Raw genomic sequence first — 26,236 nt, 5'->3', positions numbered from 1 at the left:
CAGCTGGCTTGACTCTTAAAATTGTCCCGAATGGATCAAATTTTGGTAAGTATCAATAGAGCTAGCTAGAGTCTTAAAAGTGTCCACAATTGATCCAATTTTAGTAAGTAACAATAGAGCTGGCTTCACTCTTGAAAATGTCCAGAATGGATCAAAACTCGGTCAATTTCAACAGGACTGGATACACTCTTGCAAATGTCCAGAATGGATCGAGTTTTGGTCAATATCAATAGAACTGGCTACACACTTGAAATTCTCCAGAATGGATCCAATTTTGGTTAGTATCAATAGAGCTGGCTAGACTCTTACAATTTCCAGAATGGATCCAATTTTTAAGTATCAATAGAGCTGGCTAGACTCTTGAAGTTGTTCAGAATGGATCCAATTTTGATAAGTATCAATATAGAATTTTATGGTCATTAGTTATTGTTTCTCTCCGTCACTTGCTAATGCTCATGTGCTATTAGTTACAAGCATGTGAATTAATATTGCATGTTTGACTTCTTGTTCCTGATGTTGTTGAGGCATTGTCAAGGTCCTACTTCTTGTATGTTTAAATTTCTATTTGAAGTTTATTTGCTGTTTATTTTCAACTTTCAATCACAATAGTAGATTGTTCTCTTTATCCGTCCATGGTCTGTTGGCGATATTTTATACGCATGTCCACTCTTTGATTTCTACATTCAAGCCTCTGTGTCCACACAAACTTAAAGAAATTGTTCTAATTACTGTCCCCCTGGGCAATATTGGATGTAAACCTTCTGGCATGAACGCCTTGCTCAACAATCTGCAAATTAAACCAGAAAATCCATTACTAAGTTGCATCACTTTAAAAAACAAACAAACAAAGGGGCTCTTCAACATACATGGTGTCACATGAATTAAATACAATGGAAAGGTCAAATCTGTTTAAACCTGTTCAACATATTTGAAAGTGTGGAGCAATTTTGAAGGATATTTTAATTAAACATGATACTGCTTATTAATCTACATCTCTTGGCCTTGTGGTTTCATTGAAAATGTTTTCAATTGTCACTGTTTGTTTATTTTGGTTAAAATCAAAACAATTGGCTGCTGCTTAAGATTTCTGAGCACCAACGTTGTTTCAGGTCAGATAATACATGTATATGATTAAAATAACATTTACAGACACCACAGTGGATAAAGAGATGATGTTTTAAGCTAAATATATAAGCTATAAGTCACATTGTTTCAGAGACGATTTTTTGCTGTTATCACTCTGGTTGACTTGCTAACATAACTAATGAATGATATGCAATGCTTTTGCTTTGAAAAAAGAACAGTTCAACACCTGAGCACGGAACATTCCATGAAAGTTTAATCATGGATCTCTTAGTGTTTCAGAAGAAAATGATATCAGTTATTTCAGTTAAAGATGTTAACACACCACCACAGAAAATTACCATTCACAATATCTCATAATGGATCATTAACAGTATTTCTTAAACTACTCCAGATGATGATTAATCTATTTATCAAGAATAATGTACAAGTCATTACCCCGGTAATTGCAATTAACTTATCTTTGCAGTCTCTTGTCTTTTTTTACTTATTTTCAAATTCATAAATAAATGTTAGATTACCAAAAGTTATAATAAATGATATGCACATGCTGCCTATCACAACAATTCATATATTTGATTATTTTATTAAATTTCAGTACATCTGAGTTCCACTCTGAGTTCCACAGGTGGTTTTAATTTAGTATTTGTTTTTATCAGAGTTCATGAATCTGCAGTAACAGTATTATTAACTGAATATATCAATTCAATACAGGGAAAATACTTGTAGATTTAAGGCTAGTAGACCTACTGCCAATGTATACATTTTGGGCCGAATTAACTATGATACCTTATCTGATAACAGTTCATATTAATCTATTTTTTTAACTCTAAATTTCCAAATTTTTGGTGTTAACAACACATCTTCCACAACGTCACTGGAATATTGACTGAAAGCGGTCACCAAGATACTGTTTTTTTCTTATCACCCTACTGAAGTATGATTTCATTTAAAGCCACACACCTTGAAATTAAGCACATGATGATCAATACATATAGATGCAATTTAAAAGTGTGCAAAATTGTCCTTCAATCTTTAGCCTAGTTAGCAAGTAAATTTTTATTCTGTTTAATTTTAAAACCGAAAGTAGAATTTCTTTACGTGTACGTCCGTTTCGTCAAACACGATTATTTTTAAGTTTTAAAGCGCAAAAAAGACGGATTTCTACTTTGTAACCAATAGATATATTCTTATTGAGATAGATAAAATTAAATCTATAGCCTAGTTAACAAGTAATTTATTATTTTTCAACCGGTACCGCTTTTAAAACCATTAGTAGGATTTCTAGACGTATACGTCCATTTTCGACAAACGCGATTATTGTTAAGTTTCAAAGCGCAAAAGAGACGGATTTCTACCTTGTTACCACCAGATATATTCTAATTGGCATAGATAAAATATGTTTCTTATTTATACTTAAATTTACTATGCCATGTATTTCATTTCAAGATGTGTGGCTTTAAAGCACACCTTGAAATGAAATACATGTTAATCAATACATATAGATGCAATTTTAAAGTGTGCAAAATTGTCATTAAATCTATAGCCTAGTTAGCAAGTAATTTATTAATTTTCAAACGATACTGCTTTTAAAACAGAAAGTAGGATTTCTATAGACCAGTTCACGTGTGACGTCACCCGCACCTGCGTGTTTACATCCGGACTACATTGGTAGGCAAAAGAAAGACACAATCAATGGGAAGAAATAGAGCGTGATCGTTCATATTTACACGATTTTATTTTTGAACATGCCAACAAGTTGTTCTACTTTACTGAAACACAGATTGAAAACAAGCAATAAATAGATCAATTCCAAATAAACAACATATAAAAATTAACTAAAATGGTATTTGTCTGGGAAAACTAACACGTTGACACATTAAATAAACATTTAATTAAATTAAATGCAATATTTTTCATTTCATTGTTTGCATCAATCTTAAAATCATGTAAGCCTTTGTATTACTGTGTTTAAGTTCTGCATAAACCGATTATCGCGTTTTTATCAAATATTGTCCAGACTTCACTAACAACATGGTGTAAACCACACTGGGTGGCAGATGACAGTCTGGGCATTCAACACAATTGAGGATACCACCATGTCTTCTCTTTCTGGTAGTATTAAGCAGTCATTTGGTTAAATTATTTACCGCTGAAATACTTAACAGTTGCTTAAATTAGATATGTTACTTATTGTGCAAATTAAAAGTCATGTCCAATATGGATTATCAGAAATTGTAAACAGTAAAGATATTAGCCCGTTTCATTTATAAAAAATAAAGTATTCAATAAGTATATAATTTACGTAGAAAACATTTAACGTATTTAGCGGGTATCAGTTAATTAAAACCACGTCATTCTGAATGATTCTGTATGATGATTTAATGTTACAGCAATGCACGAACGACATCATAAAAACAAGAAATTACACTTAACACCAACGGGGGTAAATAATGTTTTCAAAAAATAATAATAAAACAATATGTATATAGATATATGTGTGTTAAAATGTTAAATATGTGTCACGCATACTACTAGTAACAAGTTTTCAATATACATGAATACACAGTTCAATTCGCATCATGTAAAGTTGTGTTTTTCAGCTGTATGTTAATTTTCCTCATTAGTGTCATTCTCTGTACAAAACCCATCAAAATTAAAATTACATGTAAATACTGTCATGCACTTCGCTTATAATAGGGCTTTGAAGTACATAATTTTCAAAGCACCCCTTACACTTTCTATCACTCATTTTTATCACACTAGCGTACTCATGCCATTGATAATTATTATTTTATAATTAGATGTATTATTATTGTAATTTATTGAAGCTTTTATGCAAAAAATAATACCGCTAATACATTATAGAGCTCTTTGTTTTGTCAAATTGCCGGTCTTTCAGTCTTCAGACAATCTTTACTTTGATACTTATGACGCATTGTTTTAAGATGCAAATAAATGTATTAATAAATTCTTTTTGCACTAAATATTATATTTTTGAAATATTATTTAGGTGTTGTTTTTTCGGACCTTCTTTTCGATACATTTACTAAACAAGTGTCGTTATCCATATGTTTTGCGCTACTATAACCCATGCTTTTGCCTACCAGTGCATTGCGCATGTGCTAAAATCAAAACAATAACAATGAACTGCTCTATATGTAAATTGTATACGTCCATTTTCTAGGTTGGCGCTAAGGAAAATAAATTAGTAGCCAAATTTTAGCACTACGATAACGACCCACATTATAACCTTATTTGCTCAATGAACGAAATAATCATTATCATGAATCTATAGGTATCAACAATGACTGTATTAAATTATCAATGAAGTCACATTTAAATAAATTATTTGTTACCTGAAATCAAATATTTTTTATTTTTTTATTTTTCATTTATATTTATTTTCATGCACTGGCATAAACAGTATACAATGTTAGAACTTTCGATATGCCCCGGTCTTTGATTGGGTGGGTCTTGCGTAACTCTTATTCGCCACCCCCTTCTCCCAATAATTTTTGCCGTAGTTTGGTGCTTTTTGATTCTTTAAAAATACATTTACTGCAATGTATTCTTGAATTGACATATTTTTCCATAGTTGCAATATACAATTTATTGAAACGTACCGGTAAATTTGTAAGTCTTAAATACTGCATGTACTGAGTGGCTAGGCTATATTTAGTTACACATCGTCTGTTTTAAAAAAAGCATGCTTTGCATGCGTAGAACTTGGCATTGCAGATGACAGCTGATATGCAACAATAATTTCGCGCTCTTTCTTATAACACGGGTTTTACATGGCATACCGGTATTAATGCATGGTGAATAGTTATTATCACGTGGCTGAAGAAAAAGGGTGTAAATAAGTTCTATAAATAGACATGAGAAAATATACATGCACTGGATTTAATTTGTTACAGCATCAAATTATTAACATGTTTTGTTTTTCACAACTTACTCGCCGTTAGTAATTTTACACTGCTCACCAATTGCAATTAACTTCTCATAATTAATAATTGTTTACAGTACAGTAAATAGGTGTGATGATGCCTGAAACCGCCTTTAATGTACTGCTTTATTTACCGGTTTTATATCACGTATTAATGCTACAACTGTGATTCATTGTTAATAAACCTGAAATAAACGCTTACTCTGTGACCGACATCAATCAAAAATAATAATCGCTATATAACTCCGCCTCCATAAACAATCTCGTAACCGATTGGACGTTAAATATCACAATTTGGCGACTGGAAAGTTACCAGAAAATTTCCCGTGATGCATCTGTCAGCATACATGACTGTGTTATGTGGCTTGAATATACGATACGGGCATCCGGTTATCTCTTATCAATGGACTATCTATTACCACCTGGAGCTTTTATGGCGATTACATGTGGAAATCGGTACCGAGGTCTCTTTAAAAGTAGGGAATATTATATACTTATAGAGAAATATCAGGGTTTTTTTGCAATCGCCATTTTCATTCACATTTTAAACTTTAATCGTCAGCTGAAAGATACAATCGCCTATGGCGATTTTGGCGATCGGAAACGCTAACATAGCATTTTGACAAATGCGATTATTTTGAAGTTTTTAACCACAAACAAAATGGATTTCTACCTTGTAACCACCATATATATTCTAATTTGCATAGATAAAATATGTTTCTTATTTATAATTAAATTTATTATGTCAAATAAGTTGTGTGGCTATAAGTAATTAACTGCAGACTCAGTCACTCTGTTTTAATATATTCACAAATGCCAAAATGGGGGTACGCGTGTGACCTACTCCTATAAATATGAGGTCGATTTACAAGCGGGGTAGCTTACGTCTAATTATTTGGACTAGCGTGTGACCGTGCAAAACATAGCTTTACCTTTTAACATACAGGCCTTCAGCAAAGAACTTTGACCACAAGGCATCCCTGTGCCTTAATCTTTAATTTATTACATTTTATAACCAATTTGTGTTGCTTTGATTCATCAATATTATGTATTTAAAATGACATGAAAACATTTATACTAGAAAGATTCATCAGCTTTTATACGACTTTTAATTTTTAGCCTACCTGAATTTTCGCAACCGTTTTTAGTTCCAATTCAATTGACGACAATGCGCCTCACTCTTATAATTTTATTTAATCTTTAGCCCATTCTGGACCGTCGAGAAAAATTAGTTCCCTTCAGCATTCTTTGACAGACTCGACAGACATCTTGGAAATACGACTACTTTGCGGTGAGGCCGCCTTTTTACGGCCAACTTTAGTGGTATCCTATATAGCAAAATAAAAGGATCCATTCTAGACTCCACGACGTATTTTAGACGGACCGGAAGAGGAAGATTTATTCGGGTTGACAAACGAACTCGAAATATTGCTCGGTTTTCGACTGACTGTGAGTTAACGGCTTGACAGATATTTTTGAAGTTAAATTTTTTGGAAAGGTTGTCCAATTACCCATAGGAGGAACAGAGGATGCTTTGGATTAAAGCTATTTTTGACATTTCTGAGGCCCGCGAAGACAGGTCTATAATAAAGTCAAGTTAATGACCTTGTTATGAGTCCAATATCAGTGGGTGGGGATTTTTTTTCATGGCTCTTTGTCAATTCTTTTCTCATTAAACATGATTTAATATAATTATTTGAATATATTGGGCTCCTAAAAAAATACTATCCAAGGTACGTTACTTCCACCTGTGCGCGGTACATGCATATTGATGCATGTGCGTAAAGTGCTGTGTTACTGTAAGCGAACAATTTTAACGTGATCAATCTTTAATAGGGTCAGAATTCGAATATCGAACTGCTGATTCTTGTTGTCTGGTATTACGGGTGTTACAAGTGTTTAAGCTGTTTAAATTGTATGTGCAAATATGGAATAAGGAAAGACGGTATGATTTTCATAACATTATTGAACGCATTATTTCAAATAATTAATTAAAATATTATCAACTTACGGCACACCAGCAAATATTATTCTGCAAGCATTGATATGTAAGTAATTATTATTCAGCAGTAAAATCAGCGTATACTATTCTGAATCAAATGATATGTTTAGCCACGCCCTATCCACGAGGTGGGTTAAACATGTATCATGTTTATTATACAAACTGAAATGTCTTTGTGTTGGATTCATCGCTGAGCACAAATATCAAGTCCGTTACACAGGCAGCAGTATCATAAATTTATATTTGCCCCCCCTATAACTGACGATATGTGTTGTTATTTCTATCTACCGCTGATAGTCCAACGGAATATTATAATTTATCTAAGTAGCCCGTGTCCCGCATTACTATTATATACAGGCTACTCATACTTATAAGGCCGGGATAATATGGTTAGGTACAGTTCGAGCTGGGCCCAGACCAGTGGCCATATGGTGTTCACCGAAGTGACCATCGTCCGAGCCCCGCCCGTCATTGGAACATAAGATTGTCATTATTGATTTGAGTTTTTATTTATTTATTGATTTTAATTTCCCTATAGGACGGGGATAATATGGTTAGGTTTAGTCCGAGCCGTTGTTAATGAGTTAAACCATACACAATAGGTGTACATTTAACAATCTGGAACCCCTTGGGTAAGCTCGGGGGGGGGGTAGGGTCTGGGGGGCCAAATTTATGATACTGCTGCCTGTGGTTCGTTAAACATTGATAATGCATATATGTCATATGCAGTAATTTACACAAAACAGGTCAAATCCCACAGACACACCAAGACCAACTCTTTCTTCTTTAGTTCCGATGACTTGTGTAACGTACGGCATAGTAGCTAAAGAAACTTCAGCGAACAGTTTATATAGTTTTGACAAACCTGTACGCACCAGTCAAAAATCATAAAAAGCGACATATAAAGTTATGGTAGCCAGAACTAACGGCATAGTATTTCTTAATGTCTTAAAGATGGAACATGTATTTGTATGGACTTACAACAACACCACCATTTTCTTAAGGAGAGCGGGGCTAAGTCCAAACCAGAATAATTTTTCCTGTGAATGAGAATACGTTTGAAAACAAACATGTACATGTAGTAATAATATTAACAATAATATGAAATATCCACATCAAATGAAATTTTAGACTGTACATTTAGATCTAGTTGTTTACTCTGCATGTAATATTTTGGTAGTTCAACTACGAATAATAATAATTTTTAAAACAATGACCCATCGTTATTAATAGTTGACTTCTATCACATTTACACATGTATTGTACGTTATAAATGGTGTCTTCATTGTTCAACTGGCTACTGTGGTCGCATTCGGAACAGCAATTAAAACGTAACACCAACCAGGTTTTTCCCCCCTTTTTGGGAAGATAGCCCATGGCTCTGGATTTGGGAATTTTATCAGCATTTTCAAGAAATTGGAAAAATAAATTCAGTAGCCTTCTTTGGTAGCACTTTAGTACTACCATATATATTGATATAACTCTGTATAATACTATTTCAAGTTAAAAGATCAAATTCATATAAATCATTATTATGTACTTTGTTACATGTAATTGTAATAAAATTGTGATATAATAATCATAAGACACTTCTAAAAAAATAATAAAAAATGGGGATTTTTTTCCAAATTTGGGAAAAAAGTATACCTTTTGAAATTGGGAACACATCCGTTATTCGGCTATAAAATCGGGCCAAAAAAACCTGCCAACTTTGACAGTTGGAAGCAATGTTGATAAAACAGTTGAAATTGAACACATTGTTGCACTGCGCAAAGACCTATATATAGAAGGATAAGTAACTCCCGTCATCCCTATAGACAATCCCAGAATCGATAAATTGACCACCGCCATATTGGCTATTACCTCGACCGCTACTGAAAACGGCACTAAAGAATTAGGCAGATTACAACGTTATCATAGTGTACACCCGTATTATTCCAATAAACAGTACTTTATGACTTCGCACAGTGAAATATGAAACCAAGTGTCAATATGTATGAAATCTTTAATCAATATAACTTAAATAAAAAAATACACGATATATTCATAAAATATGTGTCTCTGCAACAATATTCAGTGACAACAGGTAATGTACGTAATGTTAAACGCCGAGTTGGCATTTTTAAGCATACCTTTCAGTATTGCCTTTGTATAAAATTTAATTATTTCTTTATGGAATAACATTATTCAAGGATAATTATAAAGGTATAGAAATATCTAAAGTCTGAAGTAACTGTTGTGATTTTAGCGTAAATAGTGCCGGAGATATAAACACAGATCTAGAAATAAACAAAGATTGGAGACATCAATTCAGACCAAATTGAGTTGATAGATCTTTGATATTAATTAGATAGATTTAAGGATAGATAATTATATTGATATCTACCTGTGTTTAAGCCTATATTATTTCTTATTAAATGCCGTACTTTCTATACTTTTCGGAGATACTCATTAAACAACGTTGTAAGATTAAAGACCGAGGACGACTTTTTTATTGAATAGTACATATCTTTGTTTGTCTAAACAGTTACCATTTCGTTATTAATATTTCCCTTGTACAAATTGCATACAAATCCTTGAAGATTATAGATAATGTAATCAAATTTACTATTTACTGTGTTTTACACATATGCAGTGACATGCTATTATGGAAGGTGTCTACTTTGACGAATAAATTGTCTATGGATTATAAAACTTTGCTCAACGTCTCTGTAATTTTTAAATTATGGAACAAAATGTATCAAAGTGAATGTGCACACTTGTGTCCGACTTCGAAAATTTTACAGTTTTTCATGAAACTTTTGTTTCAAACACAACTATTGGCACTTTTACTGCTATAAATATAGTTATTATCTGAAAGATAAATGTCTAAGCTGTTGTTATACAGTTTATTTGGTGTATTTATAGCTTTTGAAAGAGATTTTTTTGCTATTGTTCAATAGTTTATTTGCATATATAATTGTTAAAACCAAGGTGTTGTGCAGGAAATTTGACAGTGGTATCCAATGAATATATATTATATAGTATAATAGAGTATTTTTACCTAACGATCCCTGTGTTTTGTATAGGAACAGAACTATATAATCTTGAAATTATATTTAAAAATTTGCATTATGCCTGGACCGACTATTCACAGTAAAAAAAATAAAGAAGAAAGTGGTGCGGATGTAAATAAATATCAACTTCGGCTTATTCTGTTTGTTTCCAGAAACTGGGAAAAAAAGTAGACATGATCTATAGTCTGTTTCTAAAAATACTACAGTTTATTCTGTCATTAATTAATTCCTGTAAACGCATCCATTGTTTATAAACCTCCTGCCAATGTTGTCATGTTTCCATCTCAAATATAACTGCATGTCATTGAAAATAATATGATCTTATCTAAAATTTGAAACCCTTTTAAACCTTGACCGAAAACATTTAAACTGTGAACTGTGGTTTATACGCAGTGTGGTGTTTTAACTGCATGCTCCGTCGAAGCTTATTATATAGCCATGCAAGCCTGAGATGGTTTGGTCCGCGCTTTTGGTAATTCTGCTGCAAGCGGAACGAAAGTGGTCTGCGCCTCTATATATACTCTGGTTATTTGGTCTGCTCATTTAAAATACTTGAAAATGTTAATAATTTTATTTTAAAATCTTTAAGACACTCCCCCCCCCCAAAAAAAAATACCAACCCCCATTTAAAAAAAAATGACCCCCCCCCCCCCCCCCCCCAAAGAAACCCTCTTTCCGGAAAGTGCCTCTCCTTGCATGATGAACAAATGTTCCATCTAAAACATGGCGCTCTCTCTATATATATACTCCCGTTATTTGTTCTGGAATAAAAGAGTTCTGCGCCTCTATATATACTGCCGTTATTTGGTCCACTCGTTCATTGAACTTGAAAATGCAAATATTTGTTATTTAAATTCTTAAAATAAGCTTAGAACTTTATCTCCATTAACACATGAGCCAGAGCCATGAAACTTGCCATAAATGTTCTCAATCATCAGGGAGTGATTCACATTCAATACCCATAATCCTAGGGGCTAAGGTCAAGATCCCACATTGAGGTCAAGGTCACAAATTTGATGAATTATTCATTATTTATTCATTCCTTTACTATGCATCAAGGGATTTTGTGATAACTGTCCACAATTGTTCTCAATTATCTAGCTGAGTGTCAAATAGAAGATCCAGGTTGCTAGGGTCATGGTCAAAGTCACACACAAAGGTCAAAAGCACACATTTAGATTAAATATTCCTTATTTGGTAAGGATTCTACCATACTTAAATGGATTCTCAAAATATCCTGGTGTAATTGTTCTCAATTATCAGGAATTGCAAGACCTATGTGTTTTTGACCAAGGTCTAGGTCACACATCAAAGGTCACACATTTGTAGAAATATTTATTATTTTGCCATTATTTTACTATGCATCAGTGGATTCTGTAATTACCTTCCATAATTTTTCTCCATCTTTTTCCTTGAAGTAGCTGTGTGTCATATGTAAGATTCATGTCTTGGGCTGTCACGATACGCCCTGTGCGTTTTGCGATATATTGTTATACGGAAGCACTGTATCGTGATACGTATTGCGATATTTTACAGAATGTATATATGTGGAAAAAAAGCAGAATAACAGGTTTTACAACTTCAATAAACTAAATAATCTGAAAACACTTGTATCATGGAATGACTAGAAACTGTAATGAATAAGAACAATCATTTTCTGGCAAAATGTTGCCAAATATCACTTTTCGCTTTTTTTCACAATTTCATACTCGTTGTCATTGTTATGCGTGTCTATTTGGACAATGTCGGCCATGTTGTTTCACAATAACTGTGTCTATGATCTGTGTAAATCGAATGTTCAAGGACGGGTTTAAAATGCGGAGTCAGCGGGGCCCATTATTAATCATCCGTAGCGTTCTGACATTTCCTCGACTTAATCAGAATATAAAGATAACATGATTCGGAAGAAGAATTAAATAAACATGCGTCTGATAATTATGAACTTATTTGCATAGGAAATCGGTCTCAACTTCAACAAAATTACGGAAACATACAGGCTTGTATAGCTCTGTATTTTAAACGTGGATGTTAGACATCTACATGTGGAAGTTCTTGCTTGACCTGGATATTATTATATACAGATTATTTATTTAACCTTTTAAATCGCTTCTAAAGTTTTCAAAACGATAATTATATCAAAATATGTTATATTTTTATTATCTGTGTTCATAAAAGAATAATTAGATTAAAAAACAGGTGCAGCAACGCTGTTCCTCGGTGCGATTCTTTTAATGACATGCACCGCGATATACCGTTTTACCGGTGAATCGTGACAGCCCTATTCATGTTTAGGGTTAAGTTCAAGGTTCATGTCTAGGGTTAAGGTCAACGTCACACAATATACTTCATATAAGGTCATACGATTCACATCAAGGGTCGAGGTTACACAAATGCTTCATGTAAGGTCGTACGCTAAACACCTAAACTGACCAGCATTTTTCCAAGAATTATGTATACATCTTTGTACTTAGAAATAACAGGTTAGAGATTTTGTGCTCCAACAAGGGAGATCATATCGTGGCTGACTTGTCTGTCCTTCCTTCTCTCATAATTATTTCTGGAGGAGGATATTGTTTTGGCATTGTCCATCCGTCCTTTTATCTGGATGATGTTGTTTTGGCGTTGTCCTCTTTTCCAGAAAACGTTTGGTTATACCATTTATCCAAAGATTTGCATCCATCCCAGGGTTGGCACCAATCGACCGCCCCCGGTTTTAACCAGCGGTTTTTACCGGTTAAAACCGCCCCAGTTAATACTCCCGAAGTGGTCATTACTAATTCTAATGAATGTTCAGATTATTCTTGATTCAACAAGATTAACAATGAGACACACCAATGATGTGCATTATCATAAATATATTCAATGTTGTTATGATAAAAAAAGTTTATACACATATGAACATGTCATCATCAGCACATCATACAGGTATTGTCAAAATGTGTGTTGTTGAACTGTCACACCTTACTTGTCATGTATTCTTGCCTAGATTTATTTAAATACTTTTCAAACAAAATAGTGAAAACAAATTTTATTTGCCATTGATATAAAAATTAAAAACATAATAAGAAATAAGTATTAAAAGAAACAAGAAATATCTTTAAAAAAGATATACGGCGTTGATTGTGGTTGATCAAGTTTTTTCAAGTTTTTTATCGGCAAAATGCCTTTGACCATTTACATATTCAAGTTAACAAATTATGGTCGAAGTACATCAGTACAATACAAAGAACATACATAATTGTACACATAGATAACTATGTAAAGTGTTCAAACATCATTTACAAAAGTAAATGTATTGACAATTATGTAAGAAGAAACAAGTAGTAAATAAACAATATATTAACGATTCCATACACCATTAATTTAAGAAGCAGCAAATACTTCTAATTTTTCATCACGGAGTTTCATTGCCTCAGTAATGAATCTTGCAACATTGTTAATTACTGTAGTATTTTGACAAGATAGTATATTTTTAAATTTGACTAAGTTTGGCCAGTTAGAACGAATACAATATTTTGTTCGTAGATCTTTATAGATGGAGCAAGTAAGAAAGAAGTGATATTCCGATTCAACAGTGTTTGCGTTACATAGTTTACATTTACGTTCAACTCTGGGTATGTAATTATATCTACCAGTCTCTATTTCTAATGTATGGGCGCTAAGTCTAAATCTGGATAACTGTTGTTTATTATTTCTATTATTAATGCAATCGAAATATTTTTCATAAGCGAATTCAGTCTTAAACATTTTGTAGTATTCTAATTTCGGTTGGCTATTAATTGTATCATGCCAATTTTGTATAAACTGATCTTTTATTCTTTGATTAATTTCATAAGAATAATTACAGTTGTCATTTAAGTTATTGTAAAATATACCATGCCCTAGTTGATCTAATTGTTGTTTTACAAATGCCCACCACATATTTGTGTTATTATTATTATTCTCATTGTAAATATTACATTGTTCGTTATAAACCGTGTGCATCAAAGAGTTCGGATTTTGCTAAATTTTAACCCAATAACTGAGTGCACGTTGTTTACATATTATAGAAAGAGGAAATCTGCCTAATTCACCCAAAACAGCAGCATTAGAAGTCTGTGAGCGTACACCAAGAATAGTTTTACAAAATTTGAAATTAAGTTTATCTACTTCTTTAATGTTGTAAATTCCCCATATTTCAGATCCATATAGAATAATTGGAACAACTAGGGAGTTAAATAGAGAGAGTTTGTTTTTAGTGCTAAGCTTCACTTTACTAAAAATTGACAATAAATGATTGTAAGCTTTTAAGGCTTGTTCATTATTTGCCTTAATAGCTTTAGATATATTACCAGTGTAGTGAAGTTTAAGGCCCAAGTAGCAGAATTCATCAACAATTTCGAGAGCCTGTTGATTAATAGTCCAACTATACAAACATGTACTTTTCCTTTTTTCAAATATGCAAATTTTAGTTTTGTTTACATTTATTTTTAATCCCCATTTACAGGAGTATTGATAAATAGAATTTAATTGTAATTGTAGACTTTCTTGATTTGTAGTAAATAATGCAATATCATCAGCAAATAATAACATATAAATAGATAATAAACGAATATCTTTTTCGGTTAAATTATTCATATTAATACAATCATTTATATCGTTAATGAATAAAATAAATAATAAAGGTGATAATGGTTCACCCTGTTTTACTCCTAACGTATCATCAAATAGCTCAGAATAAGACATATCTTTATGGTTTTTAACACATGATTTTACATTCTGATATATAGACTTGATCATTTTTAACATTGTACAGCTTATTCCTGCTTATACTAATTTGACCCACAAAGCTTCATGTATAACAGTATCAAATGCTTTTTCATAATCAATAAAACGCAATAGAGTTTTGATTTACTATTAATAATGTTCTGGATTATAGTGTGCAAGATAAAAATACAATCAATCGTGCCACGATTATCTCTAAACCCGAATTGAGATGTGTTAAACATATTGTTATTATCGCACCAAGAATTAATTCGATTGCGCAATGTAAGTAAAAACGTCTTAGCTATAATATTTACTAATGTAATACCACGATAATTAGATGAAACATTTTTTTCTCCATTTTTGAAAATAGGGACAATTGCGCCCTTACACTAAGATTCAGGATACACACCTTTCTCAAAAATGTAATTGAAAAGTTTTACTAAATAAGGAGGAATAAACTCATTACAGTCGATAAAAAAGTCTGCAACATTGTTAGACATGTCAGCGGATTTATGTCGTTTGAGCTTTGATATTGTTTTTTGTATTTCTATAACGGTAAATGGGCGATCTAATTCCTCAATATGAAGTGTATCATGTCTTGATGAATTGTCATCACCACTGAACGAGTTGTCATTCGTGTATTAGATAAGTTTTTAAAGTGATGAATTAAATCTTCAATATTTACGTCATTAGTTCCAGAAGATTTTTTAAGCTTATATTTATTTATGTATTTCCAGAATTTCTTTGGGTTAGATTTACTTAAAATTGACAATGTTTTACTTTCTTTGCTGTAAAATTTATTTTTAGCAATACGTTTAGTTTGACAATATGTCGATCTGGCTTGTAAAAACGACATTTTTTCGCAATTGATGGATCTTGTTTGTACATGCGCTTACAGTCGTAGAACGCTGCTTTGTGCATTTTTGCAATTTTGGTCGAACCATAGAGATTTGCGAATACTTCGTGATTTTGTACTATCTAAATTAAAAGTACGTCCATGAATCTGAAATGAGATATCATATATAAGTTCAGATAGCTGATTTATACACGTGTTTAAATTTTCATTTTCAAGTATTATGTTATTAGTAATATTTGCAAAAATATGTGCTTTACTATTGTTTATGAACGATCAAAAGTTATTTCTATGAGATAAAAAGTAGCGGATGCCTTTTTTCTGCGCAGTTCTTAGCTACATCACAAGCAAATCAATTAAGGGGTGTTGCGCCAGATTTTGTGGCTTATTTTGCTTTATGTGATATTATTACTCAGATATCTATATTTACAGAATAGAAAAACACAAGAAACATGAAAATAAACGAGTGCATATATGTCAGCCGGCAATACTCGAATCTTATTTAATTGCATAATTATAATTAGTGAATTATTGTGCTCATGCTTAATAAACTGGTCTAAATGGATAAATATTTCTCATTAATTTTATCAAAATTGGTCCTTATCATGCAAATGTTAAAAACATATTAAAAATCGATGATTGACATACCACAATAACATCGCCGAATATCTTTATTTAGTATCTTTCTGATCAAAACAGACTTCAAGTGCACACAGTTTACGAGACGGCGTTTATATAAAGATTTCTGTAACTGACCGCAAACTGACCTTGATACCTTGCGGATTGGAATGCAATGCATTAAAGTAAGGTAACAATTCTACTGCTGAAACGACGGCTTGTTTACGCCAACTGTACACGACCAAGGCAACAGCTGTGCCTAAAATATTTTTGATATATCGACAAAGCGACTAAACGAACTATTTACTCCATCAGACAAAAATAGCATAGATTCCAATTTTTTCCTTCAATGAAAAGATCGCAACCCCTTCTGCGAACTCCGGCGATGAACTGTATATAAACTCTGACTTTCACACTCTGGCCGCGAATTGACCCGAAACCTCGCGGGTTGAAATGCAATGCAAGTAAGTACTAAATATGAGAATATAGCCTTTAGTATAAACGCTTTTGCGCTGGTAATTCTCTGAAAATAAAAGGTGAACGCACAAACTGTATTTATGTCGATAATTGATTGTAAAACTGTTCTATCTAGTGAGCCTTTTCATTAGAGATAAAATTGTTTCATGCAGTACAACAGTGTTACAAAGACGCGGATATGTTTCCAATGTTCTGGTGTTATACTCAAATCAGCCAATGGAATAAATGAAGTGTATTCATTCGTACCTAGCCGCGGGAAATTTTATTTGAATATTATTGGACACTTACAAAGGTCAAGTCAGGGTGAAAAGCTGGCTTAATACAGCTTACGCCGAAAAAATAATTGAAAAGAAGAGTCTAGAGTAGTGAGTAGACCCACTATTGGAAAACATTATTTGTTGGCAAAATCAAGAACTTTGATATCTTATCCATTTGAAGACCAATTGAACTTTTAAATATGAAATGAAAAAAATCTTCGAAGTACTCTGAAAGGAGACAAGCAAGAAGTAACTATTAAATTAATAGCAAGTTATCTCCTTTTGTTTGAGTCTTATGAAATAGCCTAAGGGCAGATTTGCTTCATTGTCAATATCAGAGACTGCATGAATTTTATTACCAATTAAGGCTTAGGGGCCAGATTTATAACCCTAGAAAACACAAGGGTTCTGTTTGTCCATCTGCTCATCAAATAGATATATTAATAGATAGTGAAATACTATGGTGACTACAATAGTAATAATACTTTAGTGATACACTGAGATAAAGATATTGCCTTTGTCCTCATGTATTTGAGGCTGTTTCCATAAATAATAAAGAAGTAATTTTTACAGCTTTAAAGATTTTTTTTATAATAAATAACTTTAAAAAAAGTTTATAAACTACAGAATAATGATTGAATTAATATAGAAAAGTCTTCCTTTGTGATGTTTAAATGCTATCATTTTCAATCGACCAGTATTGACCAGTATTGACCGGTTTTAACTGGGAATTGACCACCAATACTCAATTGACCGGTCAATATGCCAACCCTGAATTGGATGTCATCCAAAAACAAACTTTATATGGCGGGGGAATCAAGGAATTTGCTTGTTAGACTTAGTATTTTAGTTGTATAAATGATATATGTTTTTGGTATTATGTGATGCTATTTTATAAAGATATCTTTGTATAATACGATGGTATTTAGCATTATTGTATTCACTAGTTTGAGAATGTTTTGTTTGCTCATAGTTTATCTTCTACACAATGATTTATATTAAATTATAATGATTATGTATGTATTAAAATATGTACCAATCTTTTGGATTCTTCCAATAATTCATCTCATTTTAATTGTCTTTTGTTATTAATAAGTGCTGATTTGAAATGGTTGAATCAATACTTAAGTTTAACAAACAATCAATATTTGTTAGATCTATTAAGTTTTCACTTATCTGTTTTTGCAAATAAACCTGTTCCATTTATAATCCTTCACCATTGCATCTTTTTTAAAACATTATTATTATACCCCCACAAACGAAGTTTAGGGGGGGTATATAGGAGTGAGCTTGTCTGTCTGTCGGTCTGTCTGTCTGTTGGTCTGTCGGTCCGTATTGGTTGTCCGCTCTCTAACTCAAGTTGTTTCCATCCGATCTTCACCAAACTTGGTCAGAAGTTGTATCCAGATAATGTCTATGTCAAGTTTGAATATGGGTCATACGGGGTAAACAACTAGGTCACGGGGTCACTTAGTGCGTTTTAAACATTCAGCATGTTGTCCGTTCTCTAATTCAAGTAGTTTTTATACTCAATCTTCACCAAACTTGGTCAGAAGTTGTATCTAGATGATGTCTAGGTCAAGTTCCAATATGGGTCATGTCGGGTCAAAAACTAGGTCACGGGGTCACTTAGTGCATTTTAACATGCAAAATATTCTGTGTCAATGCGGTATGTGGGGCATTCGTCACGTCTGTTACAAAGCTCTACATGTAGTTTGAATGTAGTTTGAATGAAACTACACTTTGGGGGGGGGGGGGGTGGATAACAAAACGGTCAGTGTTGTTTGTACCAAGTCGGGTTTTCCAAAATACTGCACAATGACTGAAGAGTCTATTTCCGTAGCTTGTAATTTACAAAATATAATAATAGAATGATAAAAAAAACACACAACAAGAAGCTGTTTATGATTAAATATTGTAGTTTTTGCAAAATAAAAACACGCAATACGAAAAGCGCTTCTGAATTATGGCCCTTGAATAATCCCCTTATTGACAAATAAATACATGTTTATCCTTAACCTATTAAATGGTTACCGTTCAATAGCTTCAATTTGCATCAACCAATCTTGATGAAACTATCGATATATTAAACTTGAATTAAGGCCTATCATGAGATTGAATTTGGGGCTAAACATTGAAACATGTTATGTTCTAAAAATTGTCAGTTTGGATTGGGTAATTTATTCAAATGTTATGCCTGCCAGTATTATTATTAAATATAAAATATTTTCTCATTTTGGACCTGTTTAATGTCATAGATCGTTTCATATGTGAAATAAAAATAACAAACAATAAGTACTTGAAAGTGTTTTATATATCATAACAATACAATAATTTTGTTTATATTTATGTTTTCGGAGATTTCAATTAACCTAAATGTAGGCATAATTTTGAACATTCGACTAAGGCTACTAAAATGGTACTTTTTAAGTTTGTGGATGGACTTACATCACATTCTGTAGTTGTTGTAGTTTCGTTCTGTGGCTTGTGGTGCAACTTTCGTTGTTTTTGAACGAAACCATTATAATCATGTATATTGTCGCATGTACGCTGTCAGATTAATACAATAAATCATGTCTTCACTTGAGGAATATGTGTTTTCTTTTTGTACCAAAAGTAATTCCGAATCAGAATGATAACTCTTATTTTGTTTAAAAACGTGAGCAAGATTAAAAGAACAACACAAACACACACTATTAACAGCTGTTGACAAAAGCATCACAATGATATAATGTTTATAATTTAAACATACAGACACAGGGGTCTAGCTAGGCTTAAAATTTAGGGAGATGTCACTTCTCCCTAAAGCCAAAATAGAGAGAATTGGTAAAATCTTTGGGAGAAATGGTACATTTGCGTCATAGATCTTAGTTTAACTTCCATGTATTTTGCTGCAACTTAAAGGAAAAATGGTTTCTGTTCAGCGTTCAATCAACTCTTCACTTGTTTAATACCCCTCATTACTTCATGCCAATTTGAATTGATCTGAAACAACTAACTCTCATTTCACACTTAAGGGGACAACATTTATAAATACAAGCACACGCATTTAAGTGTTAATGTTGTGTTTTTGATGTATTTAACTGAGTTTAATATATTTAACTCTTAACATGCTATTAATGCACATGTAATAACTGATAAGCTGCTGAATTAATTTCTATAATAGAGGCTGAAATGGGTGGTAGATTTCAAAAGGCTGCATTTCATTTATAATAAGACATGTTAAGTGTATAAAACCTACATTTATACACCCCCTTTACGGGTAATGGGGGCTATATAGGAGTCACTTTGTCGGTCGGTTGGTCGGTCTGTAACAATGGTCTGTCTGTCCCGAAAATTATCTTTGCCAGGCCATAACTATGTCGTTCATTGAGGGATTTCAAAATCATTAGGAACATTTCTTCACCATCATTGGACGGTGTGTCGCGTGAAAGAATCACCCGGATATCTCCAAGGTCAAGGTCACACTTTGAGGTCAAAAGTCCATAAATAAGCTTGTCCGGGCCAATACTATTTCTTTCATTGTGAGATTTCTAAATCATTTGGCACGTTTTTTCTCCATCATTAGACAGTGTGTCGCGCGAAAGAATTATGTCGATATCCCAAAGGTCAAGGTCACACTGAGGTCAAAGGTAAAAAATGACCATCAATGAGCTTGTCCGGGCCATAACTCTCTTGTTCATTGAGAGATTTCAAAATCATTTGGCACACTTATTCTCCATCATTGGACGGTGTGTTGCGGAAAAGAAGTATGTCAATATCTCCAAGGTCAAGTTCACACTTTGAGGTCAAAGGTAAAAAATGGTCATAAATGAGCTTGTCCGGGCTTTATCTATGTCATTCAATGTGAGATTTTCAAAATCATTTGGCTCATTTGTTCACCATCATTGGACGGTGTGTCGCGCGAAAGAATTACGTCAATATCTCCAAGGTCAAGGTCACACTTTGAGGTCAAAGGTAAAAAATGGCCATAAATGAGCTTGTCCGGGCAGTATCTGTGTCGTTCAATGTGAGATTTCAAAATCATTTGACACATTTGTTCACCATCATTAGACGGTGTGTCATGCGAAAGAATGATGTCGATATCCTCAAGGTCAAGGTCACTCTTTGAGTTCAGACGTCAAAAATGGCCATACATGAGCTTGTCCGGGCTGTATCTATGTAGTTCAATATGAGATTTCAAAATTATTTGGCACATTTGTTCACCATCATTAGACGGTGTGTCATGCAAAAGAATGATGTCGATATCCTCAAGGTCAAGGTCACACGTTGAGGTCAAAGGTAAAAAATGGCAATAAATAAGCTTGTCCGGGCCATAACTCTGTCGTTCAATGTGAGATTTCAAAATCAGTTGGCACATTTGTTCGCATTGGACAGTGTGTCACACGAAAGAATAACACTGATATCTCAAAGGTCAAGGTCACACTTTGAGGTCAAAGGTAAAAAATGGCCATAAATGGGCTTATCCGGCCATAACTCTGTTGTTCATTTAGTGATTTCAAAATAATTTGGCACATTTGTTCGCCATCATTGGACAATGTGTCCCGTGAAAGATTGGTGTCGATATCTCAAAGGTCAAGATCTTAATTTGAGGTCAAAGGTCTAAAAAGGGCCATAAATGAGGTTGTCCATCCCATAACACTATTGTTCATGGAGATATTTCAAAATAATTTGGCACATTTGTTTGCCATCATTGGACGGTGTGTCCCGCGAAAGAATGACATTGATATCTCAAAGGTCAAGGTCACACTTTGAGGTCAAACGTCAAAAATGGTCATATATGAGCTTTTCCGGGCTGTATCTATGTCGCTCAATATGAGATTTCAAAATCATTTGGCACATTTGTTCACCATCATTAGACGGTGTGTAATGGGAAAGAATGATGTCGATATCCTCAAGGTCATATGTTGAGGTCAAAGGTCAACAATAACAATAAATCAGCTTGTCCGGGCCATAACTCTGTCGTTCAATGTGAGATTTCAAAATCATTTGGCACATTTTTTCGCATTGGACAGTGTGTCATGCATTTGAATGACACAGATATCTCAAAGGTCAAGGTCACACTTTGAGATGAAAGGTAAAAAATGGCCATAAATGAGCTTGTCCGGGCCATTACTCTGTTGTTCTTTTAGAGATTTCAAAATAATTTGGCACATTTGTTCACCATTAATGGACAGTGTGTCCTGCGAAAGAATGATGTCGATATCTCAAAGGTCAAGGTCAGACTTTAAGGTCAAAGGTAAAAAATGGCCATACGTGAGCTTGTCCGGGCTGTATCTATGTCGTTCAATGTGAATTTCAAAACCATTTGGCATGTTTGTTCACCATCATTGGACTGTTTGTTGCGCGAAAGAATTATGTCGATATCTCCAAGGTCAAGGTCACACTTTGAGGTCAAAGGTCAAAAATGGCCATAAATGAGCTTGTCAGGGTCATCACTTTGTCGTTCAATGTGAGATTTAAAAATCATTTGGCACATTTGTTCGCATTGGACAGTGTGTCACGCGAAAGAATGACAATGATATCGCAAAGGTCAAGGTCACACTTTGAGGTCAAAGGTAAAAAATGGCCATAAATTAGCATGTCCCGGCCATAAATCTGTTGTTCATTTAGTGATTTCAAAATAATTTGGCACATTTGTTCGCCATCATTGGACAGTGTGTCCCGCAAAATGATGTTGATATCTCAAAGGTCAAGGTCTTAATTTTAGGTCAAATGTCTAAAAAGGGCCATAAATGAGGTTGTCTATCCCATAACACTATTGTTCATGGAGATATTTCAAAATACTATGGCACATTTGTTTGCCATCATTGGACGGTGTGTCTCGCGAAAGAATGACATCGATATCTCAAAGGTCAAGGTCACACTTTGAGGTCAAAGGTCAAAAATGGTCTTTATGACCTTGTCCAGGCCATAACTATGTTGTTCATTGTGAGATTTAAAAATACATTTGTTCACCATCATTAGACTGCGTGTCGCACGAAAAAAATACAGATATCGCCAATGTCAAGGTTACACTTTGAGTTCAAAGGTCAAAAATGGCCATAAATGATTATGCCATAATAATTCTTAAAAATCACCATAAATTAGCTTCTCTTATTTTGTGAAGAAATATTCTGTGTCAATGTAGTGTATGGGGGTATAAGTCACTTCTGTGACAAAGTTCTAGTTCTTATTTGTCATTGATTGTAGATTATGCTGGTACTTTTAATTATTTTGTTTCCTGTATGGGTGTATCAAATAAAACTTCAATTCTAACAAAACCAGTAATGTTCATTATCTTTTTACTTCCTTGTAAATTTTAAGCAATTCAACATTAAATCAAATTAATATTTTGTTACAAATATTTGTTTTAAATTAAAAATTCATTTTAAATCTCATTTTACAGCAGGGATTTCAAATCTGACCTGTAAATGAGCCCCATATTTATTGCCAGTGCTAGGTTACCTCTTCCCATTTGATCATTCCTTTGGTAAAGTATAGTTATTGGTAGCCAGCACAAGGTAATTAATCAAGGCATCATATATGAACAATTTCAAGAACTCTAATAGCTCCCGACTGTTCATTTGAACGTTCAACTTTGCATGACCTGTACATGGGGTAGCTTATGGCTGAGAATTCTCCTGTGTCCAATTATCCACATCGAATTGATTTTGTTTGGTAAATGTCTGGCACAAACAAATCATTAAAAGGGGGATAAGTTACATCGCCTTCATGAAATTTATATGTGAAGTTAATGTTTCTTGGGCAAACAAATCATCCCACTTCGAGACCCCTGAGACACGAATATTTAATGAATTTAATTTTGTTTCTTATGTAGTTGTGTGGCTTTACACACATCATGGTTGTGATAAACTGAAAAGCTTTATGTTCATGTGATATTATAATTCTGTTTATGCAATGTATGGATTTCGTAAAGTAATTTCATTTACTTGTAGATGGAAAATAAAGGGCAGCCAAAAGAACATATCTTCGGATTGAAAACGGATCAGAGAATGCTTAATGATAATGAGACTGTCATGTCATAATAACTTCTATTCTGTGGTCTCATGACGATGGCTGCAACAACCAATATTTTCAAGGACAAGGAGACCAATAACTGGTTCAAGGCGTGCATAGCCCTCAATGTGACGAAGGAAGGACTGACTAACTTCGTTGAAATGACAATGAAAAAGGTCCACGCAGCAATTGGTAGCAGTTGTGGGCAATGTACTATTGAACAACTGTTTCCATGTTCTACTCAGGGTCTGTGTAATAAAAGGAAAAGAAACAGTTGCTCATTCCACAAATCATACCTACCCCAGCAATGCCATATATGCGAACAAGTTAAACTTGGTATAATATCATATCACCGATTCAAAGGTCCTTCATGGAAGAACACTAATGCACAAGGTTGGAAATCAAACTGGTGGGATATAGCCAAATGCTACCTTCCTCCACAAGGATATGCTGACATGTCATCGGTTCAGGAATCAGACTTTAATGCGGTGATAAACATAATATTGAACTGCACAGATTTCAAGAATTATCTCTCCCCCTCATGGCTATCACCTCCACCGCCTGACCCGCAATGTCCTTTAGAAAAGGTAATGAATGCATGTTTTAAAATGTTTCAATCACAACTAATTTTCTTCAGTGGTATTGTTGTTTTGTTTAAATGTGTTTACATGTACCTTGTTTAATAATGAATTGTTTAAAAAACAATGTTCTATTTAGGTCCGTCAAATAGGCCGAGATGTACGCCACAGTGCCAACTGCAAGACAACAGATGCTGAACTTCAAGACTATTTCCAGATTTTGACCATGCTACTGGCAGATCCAGTATGTCTGGCGCATGATACGAGTGCCAATATAGCCCTCAGTAGGCTAACTGATGTACGTATAAACATTTCTCTTTATGGCATTTTTGGTCAAATTTCGTAGATTTTAAATTAATTGTATCTTTTACTGCTCAAAAACCAGTAATTTTATGAGACTATTATTGATATGTACACATGATGCACACTTGTAAGTCAGTACGCCTAAGGAAAGTTTTATTTGCATAGGCTTGATATTAAAATATGATGTACAATTGACAGATTTAAACATAGTAAATGCTATTATTTAAGGAGATCAATATAATCTTTAGATACATTGTAGTATGGTCAAATAATAATTTGTGTATAATTGCGTATGGCCCATACAAAAAAGTTCATATTAGTTAAAGACGCAATATGTGTAACATATGGATTACCAAGCATCGCAAACAAAACTTAGAGCAAGCAAGCGAATGCTTTATCAAAGATGTGTTATTTGTTGAAATCCATTCAATCACACTTAATACAATATCTAGTCTGGAAACATATCCAATATTTGATTCTTAAATATTTGTAATTATCTGTAACAAAAACAATTGAACAAATGAATGGCAATATCATTTTGTTGTTCAGTCTCTCTGGTAAAAAAGCTAGATTGAATTGGTATGTCCCTTTTCTTCGAAAAAGAGGGGGTATATTGTTGTTTGCCTGTCTGTCTGTCATTGTGTGTGTCTGTCAAAAAAGTTTAACTTTGGTCATAACTTTTGCAATATTGAAGATAGCAAGTTGATATTTGGCATATATGTGTATCTGATGGAGCTGCACATTTTTGGTGGTGAAAGGTCAAGGTCATCCTTCAAGGTCATACATTTGAGTCAAAATCGCTCAAAAGAGGGCATTATATTTCTGACAAATACATCCCTTGTTTTGGGTCTAAGGTGAGCATCCTGGGGCATTTAGCCCCCTTTTTTGTGTATGTCACACTTCTTGTTGCAGAGTAATTTACGTTTTAATTTAGGTGATTGATTCAATAAATCAACGGTGTAGCTTACCCGTCTGTAGATCTACCGTAAAATCATATGGAATTCCACGGAAATTGTTCGATGGAATTACGTGGAGTATTGGCACTAACATTCAATACGATTCCATGCAATCAATGGAAAAGTAAAAACAAAACAGACGAGGAACTTGATCTGGTATGGAATTCCATAGAATTCCATATAATGTCGTGGAATTCCATGGAATTCCATAGAACCCCTTGGAATTCCATAGAATGCCATGGAATTCCATAGAACGCCGTGGAATTCCATAGAATGTCGTGGAAATCCATAGAACTCCGTGGAATTCCATAGAACGCCATGTAATTCCATAGAATTATATGGAATTGCGTAGAAAGCTA

General features: G+C 33.6%; 2 protein-coding genes across 9 annotated transcripts in view; one reads left to right on the top strand and one right to left on the bottom strand.

The window, feature by feature from the left end:
* The window catches only part of LOC127844952 (target of rapamycin complex 2 subunit MAPKAP1-like), a 567,740-nt gene that overhangs the window by 168,902 nt on the left and 372,602 nt on the right, over positions 1–26,236 (bottom strand). For 3 of the 6 annotated variants that reach the window (XM_052375520.1, XM_052375519.1, XM_052375522.1), the window contains exon 1: positions 6,157–6,173. The exons of the other annotated variants lie outside the window; for them this stretch is intronic. The gene's annotated coding sequence lies outside the window, so the exon portion shown is untranslated. Of the gene's footprint in view, positions 1–6,156; positions 6,174–26,236 lie in introns of those variants that run through there. 6 annotated transcript variants of the gene reach the window in all.
* LOC127844950 (ankyrin repeat domain-containing protein 50-like) overlaps positions 1–26,236 on the top strand; it is a 492,344-nt gene that overhangs the window by 212,518 nt on the left and 253,590 nt on the right. The window lies entirely within an intron of this gene.

This window comes from Dreissena polymorpha, chromosome 9 (genome assembly GCF_020536995.1).
Source record: "Dreissena polymorpha isolate Duluth1 chromosome 9, UMN_Dpol_1.0, whole genome shotgun sequence".
Taxonomy (NCBI): Eukaryota; Metazoa; Mollusca; class Bivalvia; order Myida; family Dreissenidae; genus Dreissena; species Dreissena polymorpha.
This window is presented reverse-complemented; position numbering and strand designations above follow the sequence as displayed.